General features: G+C 39.0%; 1 protein-coding gene and 1 long non-coding RNA gene across 6 annotated transcripts in view; one reads left to right on the plus strand and one right to left on the minus strand.

Moving 5' to 3' along the window:
• Nucleotides 1-20,890, minus strand: part of PPP2R3A (protein phosphatase 2 regulatory subunit B''alpha) — a 193,853-nt gene that overhangs the window by 153,386 nt on the left and 19,577 nt on the right. For 2 of the 5 annotated variants that reach the window (XM_077865042.1, XM_077865044.1), the window contains exon 2: nt 9,154-9,329. The exons of 2 other annotated variants lie outside the window; for them this stretch is intronic. The gene's annotated coding sequence lies outside the window, so the exon portion shown is untranslated. Of the gene's footprint in view, nt 1-1,787; nt 1,905-9,153; nt 9,330-20,890 lie in introns of all 5 variants that reach the window. One more of the 5 variants, XM_077865045.1, reaches the window with a different exon arrangement.
• Nucleotides 381-20,397, plus strand: LOC144293851 (uncharacterized). The gene is made up of 4 exons (XR_013361180.1): nt 381-528; nt 4,428-4,606; nt 8,529-8,677; nt 16,759-20,397. It is a non-coding gene; the product is annotated as an uncharacterized LOC144293851 (long non-coding RNA).

Below are 20,890 nucleotides of genomic sequence, written 5' to 3' on the forward strand. Positions count from 1 at the left end.
ACCATGGACTTGCTTGTGTGAGAAATTAGGAGCCTGGACTTAATTCTGAAAATTATAGGTAAAACAAAGACCTTTTAGGCTAGGGAGTAACAGGATGAAATTTACATTTTAGAAAGATCATTCTAGCAGCTGAGTAGAGGTATGGAAGTTAATTAGGAGACTACTGTTATAATCTATGCAAGAAATGGTGAGAACCAAAACCAAGTAGGTGGCAGTGGTTAACAAAGAGGAGGGCACTGATTAGAGAGTCAAAGAGGAAGAAATCACAGAACAGGAGAGAGTGAGAGGGAGGAATCTTGGGTTTCAGGCTTGGGTTCTGGGGGACTACTGTTGGTACTCTCAACACAGACTTTTTGTTTTTGTTTTAAGGGAGGTGGTCATACAAAACAGAGTGTTATTCTGGATGTGTTATTTGAAGAGATACCTGTGGAATATGCAAGTGATGATGACTGGATCAAATGTGAATACAAACACCTGGACGTGGGCAGAAAGAACTGGGTAGGCGATGCAGCCCTGAGGTTACTTAAGGTGAGTGCACAAAACGAGAAGAGCTCTAGCCTGAGGACAGAGCTGGGCTCACTGGCATTTCTGGAACAGAATTCTTAGAGGGAACCTAAGAAGGAAGAGCCAAAAAGGTAACACGGAAACAAGGAGAAAGCAGTTTCACAGAGGCTGAAGGAGAGACTCAAAATGGAGGTCACTAGTATTGGATACTGCTAAGAGGTGAAGGCAAAACAGAGAGTACCCATTGGATTTGCTAACATGACGGTCACTGATAACCTTACCAAGTGGAATTTCAAAGAAATCCCAAAATATGGAATAGTCCCAAACACAATGCATGCACAAGAGTGATTAAAAATAGCTGTCAACATTAAGTTCTAAAAGAACTCCCTTGGGGATTCCTGGGTGGCTCAGTGGTTTAGCGCCCACCTTCAGCCCGGGGCATAATCCTGCAATTCCAGGATCAAGTCCCACCATCAGGCTCCCTGCACAGAGCCTGCTTCTCCCTCTGCCTGTGTCTCTGCCTCTCTGTGTGTGTGTCTGTGTCTCATAAAAAAATATAAAAGAACTCCTTTAATAAGTTTTTTAAAAAGTGTTAAATGATAAGAAAATCGAATCATAGTTTGAATTTTTTCTGTCTTACTGGCACATGAGTATCTCACCATTTTTTTTTAAAAGATTTATTTGTTTATTTATTCATGAGAATACACAGAGAGAGAGAGAGAGAGGCAGAGGCAGAGGGAGAAGCAGGCGCGATGCAGGGAGCCTGACGTGGGACTCAATCCCAGGTCTCCATGATGGTGCCCTGGGCTGAAGGCGGCGCTAAACCGCTGAGCCACCTGGGCTGCCCTGTCACCATTTTTTTTTTTTTTTAATTCATTTCAGAGAGAGGGAGAGAATGAGCAGGTAGTAGGGTCAGAGGGAGAGGGAGAAGCAGACTCTCCACTGAGTGAGTGCCTGGGGATTGTGGGGTACAATCCCAGGACCCCGGGATCATGACCTGAGCCAAAGGCAGATGCTTAACTGACTGAGCCACCCAGGCGTCCCTCACTATCTTTGATTTGATGAAATATGTAGTACAATTTTTCAGTCTAAACATCTGTTGTGTTAGAAGTAAAGAGCAGAATATAATAGATTTCTCAGGAAATTACAGTTAATTATTCTGCATATTTACATTTATTCCACCTGCTTGCCCACCTCCCAGGTCTTTTGTCTTTCCTGGTTCTTTCATCCCTAAAAACTGCTAAATGGTTCATATAAAACTTCAGAGTTCATTCAGCACTTACTATTTCTTTCACTTTGAGCAGCTTACAATTAGTCTAACAAGTATTTTCCAGTGGCTCCAGGTAGTCCTCCATAGAAAACTGCTATATGGCCATTTCTGATGAAGTGGATTTGTGAAACTAAGGTACAAAAACAGCAGACAAGAAAAGTTAGGGGAGAGACAAATGGATTTTGAAAGATAAGAGCCTTACCAAGTGAAGAAGAAGAGATTAAACTATACCTTATAAGCAAAAAAGAATTCTACAAGGGCACAAAGATATGGCAAGGGCTTGTGTGTTTGGAGAATTGTAAGAGTTTGATATTGCTGAAGTTAAAAATGTACAGGATGGAGTTCACAGTTTTAAGATATCCTCCACACATTAAGAATAAAAATAGGAATCTAAACTCCATATTCCAAGAACCTAAGAGACACCTGTAACCCTAAATCACTATATATAAAGATAGAAAACAGAAACAGGAATGAAAAATGACTTATTAAAATAGAGGAGGAAGGCATACTAATGGCAAGCAAACCAATTCATCCTACATAGCCCCCCAAAAGGCCTACGTTTGGAAATGGGCTAGGACAGGGGACTGAATACAGGGAGATTATTTGAAAGTCTTCAAAGGAGTAGACCTCTCTACTTGCACTCGACAAACTCAGAAAATCATCCCTCCTTCACTGTGCTGAAGAGAGGAAGTTTACTTGCTGGTGAAAAAAAATTGAACCAGAAAAGCATCAAACTCAGAGGCAGATAGAAGGGTGGTAAAGGACTGAAATTTGAGTAAAAGTCTACATTCTGAATAAGCCCACTTTCCCCAGCCCAGGTCCAGGTAACTAAAAACCAGGCTGATTACCTCTAGCTCCCATCCCCCAATGTGGATTAAAGAATCCTTTACTAGAGATTAGAAATCCCATCTAACCACATGATCCTCACTAATTGACAAATGCTACCTATAAACGGAGAGCTTCCTTTTTTAAAAAATTTATTTTTTTAAACGGAGAGCTTCCTCTCAGCTTTTTAGAACCTCATTTTTATTTTAAAGATTTTATTTATTAATGAGAAAGAGTGAGTGCACGAGCATGAGTGGGGATGGGGGCATGGTGGGGCAGCGGGAGAGGGAGAAGCAAACTCGTTGCTGAGCAGGGAGCCTGGATCCCAGGACCCTGGGATCATGACCCCAGTGGAAGGCAGATGCTTAACTGACTGAGCCACCCAGGTGTCCTCACTTTTATTTTAAATCAACTTTATTTGGGTGCCTGGTGGCTCCACTGGTTAAGTGACTGACTCTTGATTTCAGCTCAGGTCATGATCTCAGGATCCTGGTATTGAGCCTGGAGTCAGGCTCACCACTCAGCAGGGAGTCTGTTGCTCTCTCTCAGCCCTACCCGCCATTCCCCACCCCACTTGAGTGCATGCATGCAAAAGTGCATGCTCTAATACATACATGAATCTCAAGAAAAAAAGATTTACATCAACTTTATTGATGTGTAAGTTACATATAGTAAAAATGTACATATTAAGTGTACAACTCAGTGAGATTTAAGAACCATGTAACTTCTGCCCTAAAAAAGGCAGAACATTTACAACACCCTAAAACTATCCCTGTGCTCTTTCCCAGTCAATTCCCCTAATCTGCAGTATCTGACAACCACTGATCTGATTCCCATCACTATTTAGTTTTGCCAGTTCTAGATCTTCATATGAATGTAATCATACAATATACATACTTTTGAGTTTGGTTTCTCTCACTGAGCACAATGGCTTTGAGATTCATCCATGTTATTGCATGTATTAGTTGTATATTCCTTTTTACTGCTCAGTAGGTATTTTACTATATGAATGTATCAAAATTTATCTTCTCTGTTCACCAATTGATGGATATTTGAGTCATTTCTGGTTTGGGCTATTACGAATTAAAGTGACTATAAACATTCAAGTAAAAATCTCTGTGGAGGGACGCCAGAGTGGCTCAGTGATTGAGAGCCTGCCTTTGGCTCAGGGCATGATCCTGGGGTCCAGGATCGAGTCCCACATGGGGCTCTCCTTGTGCAGAGCCTGCTTCTCCCTCTGCTTGTGTCTCTGCCTTATTCTCTGTGTCTCTCATGAATAAATAAAATCTTAAAAAAAATATCTCTGTGGATATATATTCATTTTTTTTCTGTATAATTAATAATGGAATTACTGAGTCATGGCAAGTGTATGTTTAATTTTATAAAAACATGCAGAATTGTTTCCCAAAGTGGCTCTACCATTTCACATTCCCATCACCTGAGAGCTGTAGTGGCTCTATATTCTTTTGGATACTTGTCAGTTACTTTACTTTTACCCATTTTAGTGAGTATGAAGTGGTATCTCACTGTGGATTTAATTTGGATTTCCCTGATGACTAATGATATTGAGCATTTTTCATATGCTTTTTAACAATTGATACAGATCTTTTATGAAGTGTTTACTCAACTCTTTCAGGTTGTCTTTGATTACTGAGTTCTAAAAAGTTCATTTGTGTATTTTAGCTATAAATATTACCTCCTGGTCTTTGAGTTTCCTTCCATTTTCTTGGCAGTAGCTTTAAAACTGGGAGGTCTTATTCCTATTACTTTTAAATTTTTAATAAGCCTAATTTTTAATAATCTAATGAATCATATTTTTCTTCTGTAGCTAATAGGCTGAATTTGAAGATCACTCAGCACCATGTTGGAGCCTTTGTTGGAGCCTTTGTTGAAAAACATGTTGGAGCCTTTGTTGAAAAACAAATAACCATATATATGGGTTTATTTCTGGATTCCATACTCTTTATATACACCACTACCATTCTGGCTTAATTACTGTATTTTATGGTAAGTCTTAAAATACCTTTGACCCTTAAACAACATGGGTTTGATCTATGTGGGTCCGTTTAATATGCAGATATATTTTAACAGATTTTATTTTTATTTATTCAGAGAGAGAGAGGCAGAGAGAGAGCGTGCACATACGTGAATGAGGGAGAGAGGGAAAGAGAATATCCAGCAAACTCCCCACTGAGCACAAAGCCTGACACACAGGGCTCAATCCCACAACCTGAGATCCTGAACTGAGTCAAAATCAAGAATTGGACACTTAACCAACTGAGCCACCCAGGTGCCCCTGCAGATATTTTCCAAGAAATATAATGGAAAAATTTGGTGATTTGTGACAATTTGAAAACCCTCAATGATGAACCATGTAGCCTAGAAATACCAAAAAAACTAAGGAAAAGGTGTGTCATGAACGCATAAAATATACATACATACATAAAGTAAAATATACATACATACTTTATCATTTACTACTATAAAACATACACAAATAAATTATAAAACATTACAATTTAGCAAAACTTACACAAACCATAGTGATGCAATTCCCAGTCAAGAGAAATATAACAAATGTAAACATGCGGTATTAAATCATAACTGTATAAAATTAACTATAGTACATACTATACTACTGTAAGAATTTTGTAGTCACCTCCTGATGCTATTGCAATGAGTTCAAGTGTTACACGTAGCCACTTGAAATACCATGTGATGCTAATCTTCTCCATGAGAGTAGTTCCTCTCTCAAGTAAATTGCATACTGCAGTAAAAAGTGATATCTATTGGCTCTTTGCTATTAATAGTTAAGTTCTGAAGAGTAAAAGTTACACTCAGATTTTCGACTATGTGGTGTGTTGGTGCCCCTACTCCAAATGCTCTTCTAGGGTCAACTGTAGTAAATGTAAATCCTCCAATTTTTTTCTTTCTCAGAATTGTTTTGGCTACTCTACGTCCTTTGCACTACCATGTCAGTTTTGCAATCAACTAGCCAATCTTCACAAAGAAAACCTGTTGGGATTCTGATTGAAATTTCATTGAATCTAAATTTCCATTTGTTAACACTCAAAGAACAAATAATCCAGTCAAGAAACGGGCAGAAGACATAAATAGATATTTCTTCAAAGAAGACATACAAATGGCTAACAGACATGAAAAATGCTCAATATCACTCAGCATCAGGGAAGTACAGATCAAAACCATGATGAGATACCACTTCACATCAGTCAGAATGGTTAAAATTAACAAGTCAGAAATAACAAATGTTGGCAAGGAAGCGGATAAAGGGGGAACCCTCTTACACTGCCGGTGGGAATGCACGCTGGTGCAGCTACTCTGGAAAACAGTATGGAGGTTCCTCAAAAAGTTGAAAATAGAGCTACCCTATGACCCAGCAATTTCACTACTGAGTATTTATCCCAAAGAGAGAAATGTGATCTGAAGGGGCAGCTGCATCCCAATGTTTATAGCAGCAATATCCACAATAACCAAACTACGGAAAGAGCCCAGATGTCTATCAACAGATGAATGGATAAGGAAGATGTGGTATACACACAAACACAAACACACACACAAAGATGGAATACTGTTCAGCCATCAAAAAAATGAAATCTTGCCATTTGCAATGATGTAAATGGAACTATAGGGTATTATATGAAGTGAAATAAGTCAATCAGAGAGAATTATCAAATGAGCTCACTCATGTGGAATTTAAGAAACAAAATAAAAGGATCATAGGGGAAGAGAGGGGAAAAATAGACAAAACCAGAAAGGGAGACAAACTATAAGAGATTCTTAATCATAGGAAATAAACTGAGGGTTGCTGGAGGGGAAGGGGGCGAAGGAATGGGATCATTGGGTGATGGACATTAAGGAGGGCACATGATATAATGAGCACTGGGTATTATATAAGACTAAGGAATCACTGATCTCTACCTCTGAAACTAATAATACATTATATGTTAATTAATTGAATTTAAATTAAAAATTAAAAAAATAAATTTCTGCTTGTAGACAACAATATCAAGTCTCCAATCTACGTAATCTACGGACATAACACAGCTTTCCATTTATTTAGATGCTCTTTAATTTCCTTCAGCAATATTTTTTTTTTCCTTCAGCAATATTAATGGGCGTTTCATTAAATTTATTCCCAAGTAATTCATGTTTTTTGGTGCTAATGCAAATGATACTATTATTTTAATTACATTTTCCATTTGTTTGTTGCTAGTAGGTAGAAACATAGTTGATTTATGTATATTGATCTTGTCACTTGCCACTTTATTAAATCCACTTATTATAGCATTTTAGGGGTAAATTCCTTAGGATTTTCTACATAGACAATCATGTTGTTTGAGAAGAGAGAGAGATTGTTTTATTTTTTCCTTTCCAATATTTACTGCCTTACTGCCTACTACACTAGCTAGGATCTCCAGAACAATATTGAATAGAAGTGGTTGGTTCAGAAATCCTTGCCTTATACCTATCTTAGGGAAAAGTATTCTATCTTTCACCATTAAGTGTGATGATAGCTGCAGGTTTTTTAATACTCTATCAGATTGAAAAGTTTTCTTCCATTATTAGTTTGTTGAGGGTTTAAAAAAAAAAAAAACTCACGGTTAATTTGATCACATACTTATTCTGTATTTATTGAGATGACCACATAATTTTTATCCTTAACTTTATTAATTTGGTGAAAAGGGGGTGAGGGAACTAAAACTTATATTAGGAAGGAAAGATATAATGTTTAAAATAAATGAATGATGAATATGCAAAATATGCATTATAAATATGGAGGCAAATAATGAAAGAAATAATTTTTAAAAATTCACATCTCTGAGGAGCAAGCCAACTTGGGAGTGGAAACTGATATTTTTTAGAAGTCTTTCAAGCAATGACATATTAATATGAGAATATGTAATATTTTGATGCCTGGGTGGCTCAGCAGTTGAGCTTGTGCCCTTGGCTCAGGGTGTGATAGTCCGGGGATCGAGTCCCACATCAGGCTCCCCATGGGGAGCTTGCTTCTCCCTCTGCCTATGTCTCTGCCTCTGTCTCTCATAAATAAATACAAAATCTTAAAAGAAAAGAGTATGTAGTATTTGATGACAAATTTTTTAAATTAAAACAGGTTCCAGAGAGATGTGAAGATGAGGCTGGGGTGATTATTGTGTGCCAAGGCTGGGGGAGTAAGGGTATAGGAGAGATAAGTGCAGCTTCAAGCACGGGTTGTTTTCGTGGGGAATCCAGAAAGTATTTCCCATGCAGATGGATATACTAGGCAGGGAAGATATAGGAGTGGAAATAAAGACTTGGGAATAAGCACCAGATTTTGTGGTTTTAAAGCTACAGAAGTACTGAAAACTGATCATGCAGAGGGTGAGAAAAGGGTCAAGGGCAAAGCTCTGAGGAAGGCTGCCATGTATGGTGCAGGGGGAGGAGAAGGATGCAAGGAAGGAGACAGAGGGCAGGAAGAAAACCAGTCCAGAAAACATAGAAGTCAAGGGAGAAAAGTATTTCATTCTTCCAACAGGCTGAATTCCAAAGATTTTATGTACCAACACACAGAGCTATACTTTTCTTTCATATGCATTTCTCCATAATTTCATACAGAAAGTTGGGAAGTTAAAACCGTAAACAACATACATGTAAAAAAAAAAAAAAAAAAAAAAAGGGATCCCTGGGTGGCGCAGCAGTTTGGCACCTGCCTTTGGCCCAGGGCGCGATCCTGGAGACCCGGGATCGAATCCCACACCGGGCTCCCGGTGCATGGAGCCTGCTTCTCCCTCTGCCTGTGTCTCTGCCTCTCTCTCTCTATCATAAATTAAAAAAAACAAAAAACAAAAAAAAAATACATGTAATTACAGAAAAAAGAGAAGGGTGTTACACATATTTTTTATGTTGCTATTTATGTGTTCTATTTCAGGAAACATCTGCAGCAGAGTATAAGATACAGAACTTCCACTGCTTATCTCAACTGCTGAAGGGTTCAAGAAGAAAATGAGCAACAGAAATCACAGACACAAAAGAAAATTGGCTGTATATCCATGTCACTTAGATGGGACATGTGAAGAGGTAAAAAAAGGAAAAAAGATAGAAAAATGCCTAACAACTTCTTTAACAGAGTACACAAGGTGTGATGATTCAGAAGTAATGAGTCATTTAGAAATAATAAAACTATCAGTTTGCCTGGAAAACACAGGCACTCTTTGGTGGATGACTCAGTATGGAAATTGATCCCAAGAGAACAATTTACAGGCAGACAAAAACATATACCATTGAACTACTTTACTTGCAGGATAAAAAAGGAGACCTGGACTATTTTATTTGTTGTGTTCACTTCAAAAACAGGTGAGAAAATAAATTAAGAAATCTCTTAGAAGGGAAGATTTTTCTGATGCTCAAAGAAACTGTATATATGAATATGAAAGAACAAATTAAAGCTTTAGATTTAGGGCTAATGTCTGAAATAATTAGACTAAAAGATAAGAACATCTCAGCAGCAGGCCTAAATTGAGCAGCTGGGAATTAGAAAGTGCTTTAAAATTTACCTTTATTTTTACTCCAGTGGAGGAAAGGAAATGTGGCTGAAAGGAGAAGTGCCAGGTGGGGGGATCAGGAGCTCCTCATCCCAACTTTGCTTTGTACTGAGCAGCTCAGTAAGTTGGTCAGGTTGCTTCCTTTGAATTTCTCTTCAAAAAAACGGGACAAAAGCTGGCGCTTGGGTCTAGGGAATGTGAGAAAAAAGCAAAATTTTTTTCCTGTTTTGAATTAGGAAGTCTTCAAAAAAACGGGACAAAAGCTGGCGCTTGGGTCTAGGGAATGTGAGAAAAAAGCAAAATTTTTTTCCTGTTTTGAATTAGGAAGTAGTTATATTTTATTAAAAAGCTATTTTCTATTATTTGATGTAGGGTTGATGTAGGAAGAAGCAAGGAGAACTGGCTACTAATTTTTAATGTGTGTAATTTGCAAAGCTAATGATTTTCCCAAGTAGTGGCTCTGAAAGGAAAATTTACAGGCTAAAGTTTTACCATTTTATAATTTTTAAACATTCTCTATTATATATTCTAAAACATCACTATCAAATCACACCCTACAGATAAAAATCAAATAACATCCTACAGATAAAAATCATGTGACACTTTAGAAGAACATATATTCAACCACAATTTCAGAGCCAGGTACTCTTCAAGATGAAGGAACTAAGAATTCAGTGCTTTCACCTCAAATAGCTTATAATAGGAGTAGACAGGAAAAGAAGATACATAACCTTTACATCAAGGAAGGTATTCCAGAGAGGAAGACTGCCAAGCACAGTCCTAGAGCAGAGCAGAAGTAGCTGGCTCCAGGAAGAAAGGGAAAAATGCCCTGTGGATAAAGGGAGCAAGGCAGGAAGAGCATGTGATGTGTGAGGAGTCACCAGGAGTCAGGTATTTCAAGGTCAAGTTTGAAGAGAGGCTTCAAGGCACCAGGGATGAAGGGATGGGGTAGAGGCAATTTGAGAGATTGAAGAGAACGAAGGGACAAAGTCAGATTTACATGGTAGGCCTGTCACTGAGTGAAGCCAGACCAAAGCTAGGCAGATGAGGTAGGTGGCCTCTGCAGAGCTCAGAACAGAAATCAGTGAGGCTACAAATGGAAAGCAGCTCTGAAGCTTAAGTGACTAGCCCACGATTACAAATCTATAAGCAGGATCTGAATGTAAGTTTTTTATCTTTAAATCCCATGCTTTTCTACATCCCTGTCCAAGCACAAACTCTAGTCAAAGTTGACAACAGATCTCAAATTCATTTTTAATAAGTAAATTATGGAGCTTAAGAGACTTTGTTCATTAACGCATTTAAGTATGCTAAATGTTCAGGGCATTACAGAAAAACAAAGCTCTTGTCTTATATGAACTTATGGAATAAAAGAAAGGAGATAAAAAGACTAGATCAATTTATTCAGTGGGTATTTATTGAGGCACTCCTGGGCCCTGATGAAGGTCACATGCCAGTGATAGTTCCTTAGAGAATATAATTTTTTACATCTCCCTTTCCTTCTCTGACAAGCTAATTTTGGTACAAGTGAGCAAAGAGGCTCTTCAGAGCCAAGTGGGCAATTCTAGAAGATGACCAGGAACATAGAGTAAAATAAATAGAAGCATGGACTGGGGGAAACTTTGCTTGAATGGGATGCTAAGGGAACAGGAAAAAATCCCAGAGGATGGCATGGTTGGAAGAAAGCTGGGGAGGGGCCAGGAATTGCCTTCAGTGCAATTTGGATTTGACAGATCAAGGTTGTTGCTTACTTTTTTAACAACAGTTTTAATATTTATAAAAACATTGACTATAGAAATAAAACATAGCTGCTGCAAAAAGAGTGCATGCAATTAACACAAAGAGTAAAAAAAAAGCGCATCACACCTAGAGAGGGTATCAATGTGAACATTTTTTTAACTGTCCTCTTTTGGCTTTAGACACACATATAACAAGTGAACAGACATGAGGATTTTTGTGAATGTTTTTTTTAAGAAACGAAAGTGATACAATTATACTTTATTACCTATTTTTTCCACTTAATATAGGAAAACATCTTTCCATAAAAACAAAAAGCTACATCATACATCTCATATACACTGTGTGGATATACCAAATTTACTTATTCAATTCTCTAATAAGGCACATTAGGCTATCTAATAAAGTAAGGTACAGAAAGGAAGCAAGCAGGAAGCAAACGATAAAATGGACTTTAGCTGGGGCAGCATTCTGAATATTCCAAAGGTGGAAAGAGATAAGACATATGGGAGCTCATGAGATTTTAGTGTTCCAGACGTAAGATGAATAATGTCTGAATCTGGAATTCTTTGTGGATGAAAAATTTCCAAAAGGGGAACAACAACCAAAAAAAAAAAAAGGGACTGCAACCCAACACACACTAAAAATGAAGTAATTTCAAATCTTCACATCTGCAGAACAGATAGAATGTCAAAGAAAGCACTCAGACAACTTAAAACAATGGGTGGACTGCCAGGGAAAATCCAGTTGCCGAACTAGTGGTCATCCACAACCACAGCTTTCCAAGGAAGTGACAGAGTCTCCCAAATTGTGCGAATAGGGGGTACAGCGAGCCCTTCTTGTGAGATGTCATGAGCCTCAAGGCATTGTGTATCCTCTCTGGGCCTCCATTTCCTCGTGTTCATGCAGGCTTGTCAGAGTTCCCTCGGAAGCTGCCAATACTAGGCATCTCCCACTGCAACCAGAATAGCTCTGCTTTCATCTGTTTTATATATTGGTTCTCCAAAAAATATTTTATTTGAAAAAAAAAAAAAAAAAAGAGTTCCACCACTAAAAAATACACTTAATAATCACAGGATTAAAGAAACATAACATTCAGGGCACTTGGGTAGCATGAATGATTACGTATCTGACTCCCACTCAGTGTGGAGTACACTGGGGTTTCTCTCTGGCCCTCCCCTTTGCACGTGCGCACTCTCTCTTTATCTTAAAAAAAAAGAAAAGAAAAGAAAAGAAAAAAAGAAACATTACACCATTCAGATTCTGTATTAATCACAAATTTAAAAATGTAAATTGATAACGGAGGGATGTGAAAGTCACCACCTTAACACGCTAGTTAAACACAGCATCACTAACTGTGGGACAATCAGTATGTACCTCTCTCAATATGATGCAATGAGAAGATCAAAGTACCATTTACACAGTTTTCTTGCCAAAAATATTTACTTTATCCAACCTTTTTGATCTAATGTCCAGTTACAGGAAATATAGGCAGTAGAGAAATGTTACTACCATGAGGAAACAGAGAAATTCAAGGTATGGATCATTTTAAAAGACAGTTGGCCTGGTCTCTTCAATAAATCAACATCATGGGAGAAAAAGTACATGTGTGGAAATAAATTGGGGGAAAAGGAGGGAGAAGAAACACCAACTACAAAGGCTCTGAGGTGGGAACACATCTTGACTTTTAGCAAGAGTGAGAATGCCACTGTGACTAGACTCTGACTTTTGCTAGGTGAGGTAGGGAGCTACTGAAGAACTCTGAGCCAAAAAATGACATGATCTGATCTTTTTAACAAGATCCTTCTAGTTGTTCTGATAAGAGCAGACTACCAGGGACAGAAGAGAAAGCAGGGACACCAAAAAGGGGGCCAAATATGCCTGGAAAAATCCAGGTAAAACATGATGCTGGTTTGGACCAGGAGAAAATTAGAAATAGATTCTGGATACAATTTGGAACAAGAATCAATGGGCTTTGTGGAAAATGAGGAGGTTAAGATGAATTTATGAGTTGATTTTAAAAACTGTTGTTGCTTTGTTTTTGCTTGAACAACTAGAAGAAGAGGACTGACATTAATTGAGACTAGGACGATTGCAGGAAGAACTGATTTGTTGGTAGGAGAGGGAATGGTGGTGGCTAGGTAAGTAGTCCGGTTTGGGATATTACTTTCGAGATGCCTGTTAGACATTCAGGTAAAGATATGCAGAATGCTATGGGATCATCAAGTGTAGACTTTAGGGGAGAGATTTGGGCTGATACAAATTTGAGTCATATTTAATGCATTGAGACCAGAGGAGATGATCAAAGGAGGGAATATACAAAGAAAAGAGAAAGAAATATATAGAAATATTTACTTTATAATAAATCATATTCTCTAAGATTCTGTAGAATTCTGTATTTCTACATAGGAATATAGAAAGAAACATCCAAAGGCTGAGCCCTGGGGTACTCAAACATGTAGAGCAGTGGAACTTTCTGTGATGTTGAAATATTTATATACAATGGAACTTTCTGTGATGTTGAAATATTTATATATCTGTGCCATTCAATAGGTAGCCACTATCCACATGTGGCTCCTGAGCACTTGAAATATGGCTAATGCCAATGAATAACTGAAAATTCAATTTAAATAGCGATGTATAGCTAGTGGCTACAGTACTGGGTAGTACAGATCTAGAGTCTGGGGAAGTGATGAGGAATCAGCAGAGAAGACTGAAAAGAAGTGGCTAGAGATGGAGGGTCCATGGGTCGCTCATGTTTTTGCATATGTTACAAGCGAGGTACTGTCTTGACAGTGATATATTAGAAGCCAATTGAAGAAGGTGTTTCAAGGAGGAGAGAGTGATCAGCTTTGCTCCTGAATGTTAAGTCAGGTAACTGAGAAACGACACATTGTGGACATCACTAGTAACTGGGAAGAGCAGTTTTGATGGAATTGTGGAGGCAGAAATCTGTTTGGCTTGGGTAAAAAAAAGAAACGGGAAGAAAAAACCAGCAACAAAGTAGAGACAACTCTTTCAAGTTTTACCATGAAGTTTAAGTGAAATTAGAAGAGACAGTGATGTCCACAAGGATTATTTTAAAAAGAGGAGAAAAGCATATTTTATCATGTATAAGACAATAATTAAGAAAAAGGGAAAAGTGATAGGAGAGAAAGAATTATGAAGCACTTGGATAGGCTGATTCTTGGACAGCAACAGGAGAGAAAGAGTATGTGAATACTGCTGCAGGTAGTGGGCAGCTGGAGTGGTAAAAGCCGGTGAAAGCTCTTTCTTTTCTGAATAGGAAGCAAGGTCATCAGTTGAAAGTAAAGAATGAAGAGGAGATGGTGAAGACATGAGGAGACTGAAGACATGCAATACTTATTTAGGAGGAGATGTAACAGAGAATGACTATGGAAATCTAGCACGAATGCCAGGCAACATTATGGGTCGGTCCCCTTGAAGCTGTGATAATTAATTGAATGCAAGCTCAGCAGCATGGTTTTACAGGCATGGACTAGGCAAAGAACTGGATTTAATCAGCACTGTAGTTTAGCCAGGCAAGCCTGCTGAAGTAAGAGAAAGGCAAAAGAATTAAGGATGTGTGTAATGGACAGATGATAATAACTGATGTTGGACTCTAAGCCTCTAACCTCTTTCCTGGAATCCTAACCCTTCCACTGAGCCTTGTGGGACTCGTGGGTAGATAGCAGCAAAAGCCTCCTATCCTGGACCTCTTCTTGGAAGCTTTCTTCACTTCCTTTGCCTTTTTATTTAAAATGACACTGGGCTCTGGACTTTCCCCTGAGGACGCTGCTTTCCCTGTAGCCCTTTCAGATGAGGACTCTTTTTTTCTTCCATGTCCTTCAGACATGGGGCCTGATACATGCCCTTCTGCTTCCTCATTGCAACTTCCATTGCATTCTCCCTCTGCCCTCTCCCCAAATCCCCTGCTTTGAGTCATGTATCGTTAGGCTCTACCACCCACTATCCTTTTTTTTTTTTAATTTTTATTTATTTATGATAGTCACATACACACACACAGAGAGAGAGATAGAGAGAGAGAGAGAGAGAGAGAGAGGCAGAGACACAGGCAGAGGGAGAAGCAGGCTCCATGCACCAGGAGACCGACGTGGGATTCGATCCCGGGTCTCCAGGATCGAGCCCTGGGCCAAAGGCAGGCGCTAAACCGCTGTGCCACCCAGGGATCCCTACCACCCACTATCCTTTTTCATTGTGGCATTTAAGTCTCCCCCATCATTCCTTGATGAGTTTAGCTTCTGGCTTACTGTTACTCCAATGCTATTTCAGTTATATTCTAATTGACTTCAACATCAAATAGATAATCTATATGATATCCTGGCCTCTTAGTTTCTTGACCTTTCGTCCACAATGATAATTTTGTTGACACTGTTTTCTACCCTATTTCAGCCACTTTTTACGATGGTCATACCTTAAACCTTTAGAATATATGAAAGTATATTTTAATAACCATATGCCTGAAGGAATATCATTTACCAAAACTTTACTGGTGAGTTCAGAGTAAGACCACCCTTCTGTAGGCCCCCACTGACAGAACTGAGGGAATGGTCATATATTGGGCACAAGACCACCTCTAGCAATTCATGTTACCATTGACAAGAGATAATGAGGAGTACAAGAAAGGAAGAACTAGGTATAGTCTCTTATCTTGGACTTATATTCCTTAGATGAGGGGGAGAGAGATGTGTGAAGGGTTGGGACAGAGGCATGCTGCTGTGTTGACTGACCCTTCTTATACTAGGCTCTCAAAGGGAAGATTAATATTATTACATCATCATTTTTAAAGTACTTCTATGCAAGGTATTGTGCTGAGCACTTAAATGCATTATCTAATTTAATTCTTTTTTAAGAGGCATAGATTTTTTAAAAATTTTTATTTATTTATGACAGTCACAGAGAGAGAGAGAGAGAGAGGCAGAGACACAGGCAGAGGGAGAAGCAGGCTCCATGCACCGGGAGCCCGACGTGGGATTCGATCCCGGGCCTCCAGGATCGTGCCTTGGGCCAAAGGCAGGCGCTAAACCACTGTGCCACCCAGGGATCCCATCTAATTTAATTCTTATGCCAACATTGAGGTTAATGTTATCTCCATTCCACAGATGAGGAAAGTGAGGCTAAGAGAAGTTAAAATGGAAAAACTGATCTGGGCCAGGTTTCTTGAACATTAAAGTCAATCTGTCCTATACAGTATCCAAATCAAGACTAAAAGAGCTGGGCTGGTCAGTACCTGAGCTCCTGTCATAACCTGATTTCCCAATTTCTAGGAAAAGTATTGTCTCAAAATCTTTGTAGGCATGAAGGAGAAAAAAGGAAGAAAAGAAGGAAGGAGATAGATATATAGAACACTGAAGTTACTGTAATAATCTGAGTAAAAAACTACAAGGGTTTTTTAGCTCTGATTTTGTTTTTTAGAAAGCTTGAACACCTAATAAATTTATTAGTGAGTGATGATATTCTGACACATAAAATAGCCATATAAAAGAAAATCATAACAGATAAAGTTAATGGAGTAAAATTTAAAGTCAGACCCATAAAACCAATGAGTAACATTAATGCAGTCATTAAGTACCTATCTGAACTTCAGTCAATAAGTATACTGCCAGACTATAAGTATATTACCAAACTTTATAAGCATATCTGAACTACCTATCTGAACTTCAGTCAATAAGTATACTGCCAGACTATAAGTATATTACCAAACTTTATAAGCATAATTAAGACAATGAGCTTGTTCAACAATAAAACTGACTGAGACATAATTAAAAGCATATTCACAAAACACATCATACCCAGAAATAAAATTATACATATGACATGCCATAATGCCACAAATAAAGCATAATTTTTTTTTTCCAGAACAAGTGACCTGTGAGATTAAATCAACAGGAGGGAAATGGAAAATGCAGAAGACTAAATGTGGAGGAGCTGCAAATATCAGGGCAAGAAAAAAAAATTTTAACTTAACAGAAGACTGAAATATGAGATTTGATTTGGAGAAAACATAAATACAAAGACACTGCAAAAATTCTCTGAACAGAAGAAACATGGAAATAATTTCCATTTCTTCACAGAGTATTTATTAGGCATTTCTATAGTTTCTCAGGAAGGAAATGATAGGATTTGGGTGGCAGGGTGATAAATCAGGGATGAAGCGGAGATGAGTCAGAAAGCTACTGCAATTTACTCATCCTCATCTTCCCCATATGTAGCCAGGGCACAGCATAAAAGAGGAGTCAACAATATTTTCTTAATGTCTGAACTGTCTGATGCTATGGAGTGCCCCCAAATTCAACTGGGGCAGGGGAACAGGGCAAAAACCCAACGAACATATCTCCAGGTAAAAGGGATACACAGATTATTTTGAGCTGACAACTTTTAGTTTTTACATGTGCTCCTTTACATCTCACGTGTGTCCCTCAACAGAACCCACTGCTTCCCTGTTTCGTAGTTTTTATCCTGGATATACCTTGGGATCTTATTTCTTGGCTCCACTGATAACCCTCTAAATAATCAACCTTGACATATCTTAGGTGAGGTCTTATCACAAGTAAGATCACTAATTCATTTTTGCACTGACCCAATGATTCTCTGAGCTTGCTCACTGGAAGACCTCATGAAGTGCTGTCACCCTAAAAGACAGTTTCAGGTAAAAGGCTGGAGTCCTATAGGCTCAAGAGTAGTACCTAAATAAATACTCTTGAGGCACAAATCTGAATCACCACCTCTAGTGGGGTTCTGTGGCTACAATTTCAGCAGAAAAATTTTCATTCAATATCATGATAGGAAAAAAATATATATCATGATAGAAGTGTTGGGGTGAGGATAGGGGAGCTGGGGAAGAGGATACGGAGATCAGATGGGAGAGCAAAGCTGACAGCAAGGTTCAACTGCAAGAAGCCAAAGAGAGATCTAGTAGGAGTCCAAACCAAAAGTCCAAAAGCAGGTATGGAGGTTGAGCAGACAGTCAGAAATTTGAGAGCAGGAGGGTTGAGGATAAACAGAGCTATCTGCTGTAATAGAACAAATGAGGTTATTCATGACTTGCTTTCTACCTGCTGGTCATACAGGTTACCTGTATGTCAGACTGAGCTGACAAGCCCAAGTCTAAGGTCAGGGAAGACACCAACCCTGCCTCATCAACTTGTCATTTGGCCTCAGGTACCCTGAAGGGTATGAGGAGACCCCTGAGACATTTCCAAAGTTCTTTATTCAGCTGACATTCTACATGTGGGGCTGAGAAATCCCTGTATTCTGCAGATGAAGCCCAGCAAGGGTTTGCTATTAATTACTTATCGTACAGACAACCCAATAGTCCAGTACATACACACCAGAATACCTTATTGGGGCACTTTACAGGTACCTTGGTAGGTGTTTAGAAGGCCATACAGGTGGAATTGCTATCTTCATAAATGTAGGCCATCTGGAAAAGAAACTCATTCGGTAAGGCCTGGTCCAAATGATCACCTCTCGCCTACTATCATGGCCTTCCACTTGGTCTCTGCTTCCACTCTTGCCTTTCCATACTCCAATCATTCTCCAAACAGCACAAGAATCACAAAAATCAGGGTGAATTGCTCTCCTGTTTAAAAATGCTCCACTTTGAATAAAATCTAAACTCCTCTACCATAGCCTAATATAGCTCCAGAATCTGCCTACCATTTCCCCTGACCTCACCTTGTACTGCTTTCTCCCTGCTTTTTTTCAGTTCCTCACCTTTGACCAAGCTCATCTCATTACTCTCTACTCCACTATTCAGTTTACTGTCTATATAGCACCTATCATTACCTGAAACTGTTTTATCGCTTACACATTATTATCCTTGCCATAGAATGTACACTCCACAAAAGCAAGGACCCTGTTGCCTTGTTTACCACTGTCTCTCAACAGCAGAGTAGTGCCTGGCATAGAGGAAGCACTTAATGAGGAAGAGAAGGAGGAAGGGGGGGAGGCAATTTGTTAATATGCTACCATTTCTGTTTTCTTGGCCAAGACCTGGACTAGGAAAAAAGTCACCTTTTATAACCAGTTTTAAGGAGGGATTGATTTAATTCATGCTATCTAGAATGAAGTAGCCCTCTTGGATGTTTTTGACACCTGCTCAGCTTAATCTTACAGTTTATCTCAAGAAAAGGTTTAGCATATATGCTTTGAACATAAGACTAGCACTTCTGGCCTCTATCACAAATGCCTAGTACTGAGAGGCAAAGTATAAAAGACAATCCACTAGAACTGCATGAGCCAGCACTCCCTCCCAACATACACACTCAGAAAGACTGCCAACAAGAGGCTCAATTATGCTTTTACTAGAGCTGGACAAGTTCTTTTACAAAAGTTGAAACATCGAGTAGATCTCTGGCTCACCAGCAAGGAGGGTGCTGGGTCACCATGATCTTCAAACTTAGCTATCCTACATCCAAATCCCCAGAAAACGTCTTCCTGCATAGTTAATTACCTAAGCATCTCAGAACATTTTGTCAACCAGGCATTGGAAAAGTGACACATTCATACTGATAACTAGAGACCATTAAGCATTTCTGCTGGTAGCCCTGTCACTCAGTACACCTACTCTGGTGGTGCTTCTCTTTAGGAATGGCCTTGCTATTACTCCCCTGTGCTATGCATGAAGGGGTCAAGACAAACCAAACCCTACTACATGGGACTAGGACTTTGATTATCAGTAGTTAACAAGCTAGGTGATATGAATGGAAATTAGAAGGGATTCCCAGTTCATTTGTCAACTGCCAAAATAGGCTTTGATCATGATTTTAGCCAGGTAATGAGCTTTGGCCTAAGGTATCTGTATTTTGACAGACATTACAGTACAGGTATTATGGAAATGTTTGGTTATATTCTTCAAGTTAGTCATTTACTGCATCTTATTTCCTAGAGTTCCCATTCCTATTGGGTAGGAATCATCTGCAAAGATTACTGGCTTAACAAAGCTGCTTAGGGTTACAGAATGGGCATTAGTTCATGTTGTAGACTGGCCTAATCTTCCTTTCCTATTACACTACTACCATCCTTCTCTTAGAAGGGTATATATATTATGCTTCTCTCCTTCCTCCCCGCCAAGAGCTCAGGGCACCAATTAATTCCTTTTCAAACAAGTCTTCTCTCTTACATACTGAACAACAGATGTCCCTACTTCTTAGAGATCTGCCTTGTCTACAGGCTCAGTGGGGCAATTCTATGCATTACACATTTTCCATTCCTGGTCAAATTTAATTGGGACACTGACTTAAGGCAGGTGAATTACATTTTCTCTCTTGGGGACTTAGAACTGAAGCACTGGAAACACTGTCATGAGCTAAGAGCTCTAGGTCTTAAAGGTCCTACAGATTTGATGACTAAGGCCACTGTTTTTGGGCATCCAATCTAAGCAACATAACAGGAGAAGCTGGTGCTAAGTAGAGCAGGACATAATACAGAGAGAGATAAGCATGTTTCGTTTCCATGATGGCTGGCTGTACTTAATAAAATTGGAGTGAATGGATACACTTCCTGTGTATTTTTATTATAAACAACCTTTTACTTGTTTATCTTTAACTGAATATTTATTCCTTAAAACCAATCAATCTGACATGCAAACATATCTTCATCGATTCTATTCATACATCTGTATCCTCCATTTTTCTTTCAACTCTTGTGTTCATAACACTCTACTTCCTTAACTTGATCTGTCTCTTCATTAAATCTGTAGCCAAAAAACCCTCCATCATATGTAAATGAATAATTACCATGGTTTTTAGCTGCCCAGAATCTTGTGAACATTCTAATCTTTGATTATAATGAAGGAAGACAGCTGAGCAATATACATGCCCACCTGCCCAGTCTTAAGACCAAAGCAGGGTAGCCTGGGTGGCTCAGCGGTTTAGCACCGCCTTCAGCCTAGGGCGTGATCCCAGGTACCGGGATCCGGTCCCAAGTCGGGCTCCCTGCATGAAGCCTGCTTCTCCCGCTGCCTGTGTCTCTGCCTCTCTCTGTGTCT

Source organism: Canis aureus, chromosome 22 (assembly GCF_053574225.1).
Source record: "Canis aureus isolate CA01 chromosome 22, VMU_Caureus_v.1.0, whole genome shotgun sequence".
Taxonomy (NCBI): Eukaryota; Metazoa; Chordata; class Mammalia; order Carnivora; family Canidae; genus Canis; species Canis aureus.